Source organism: Durio zibethinus, chromosome 5 (genome assembly GCF_047325235.1).
Source record: "Durio zibethinus cultivar Kanyao isolate XHJ-2024 chromosome 5, ASM4732523v1, whole genome shotgun sequence".
Lineage (NCBI taxonomy): Eukaryota > Viridiplantae > Streptophyta > Magnoliopsida > Malvales > Malvaceae > Durio > Durio zibethinus.
Window position 1 is genome coordinate 20,818,937 of NC_143166.1, and position 668 is coordinate 20,819,604.

General features: G+C 33.4%; 1 non-coding gene across 1 annotated transcript; it reads left to right on the forward strand.

The window, feature by feature from the left end:
- Positions 1–335: 335 nt before the first annotated feature.
- Positions 336–442, forward strand: LOC149518772 (small nucleolar RNA R71). Its single transcript, XR_016342546.1, has one exon. It is a non-coding gene; the product is annotated as a small nucleolar RNA R71 (small nucleolar RNA).
- Positions 443–668: the final 226 nt, after the last annotated feature.

Below are 668 nucleotides of genomic sequence, written 5' to 3' on the forward strand. Positions count from 1 at the left end.
CTTTTCATATGTCACAAGATACAAAGGGACTTTGTATGGTATTAATAGGGTTGGCTTGTGTTTCATTTCCTAGGGCTTCAATCTTTTTTGTAAGCATATCCAATTGAAAGTTAATGGAAATAATAGCATCAACTTCAAATAGTATATTATTTATTAACCTTTCTTTCCATGCCCCACTAGTAATTATTAACAGCAATTTCTTCTATTAGCTCATTAGCCTCCTCAGGAGTCTTGATCATTAGAGCTCCTCTAGCAACTGAATCTAGGAATCTAAGGTGGTTCTCATAGGTAGTGTGAGACTATTGTAAAAGATCTAAATTTGGAGCCATTCAGGTAAACCATGATGTGGGCATTTTCTAAGTAATTCTTTAAATCTCTCCCATCCATCATATAAGTTTTCACCATAAGCTTGCAAAAAAGTGGTGATTTCATCCCTTAACTTTACAATCTTTGCTGATGGAGAAAACTTTGCCAAAAATTTCTAATCTTGATCATCCCATGTCATAATTGAGCTTGGTGGTAAAAAAGACAACCAGCTTTTTACTTTGTCCCGAAAAGAAAAAGGATACAATCTTATTCTAATAGCATCATCAAAAAAACCATCGTAATGAAAAGTATCATAAAGTTTAAGAAAATTAGAAAGATGTAAATTTGGACCATCGTTTGGC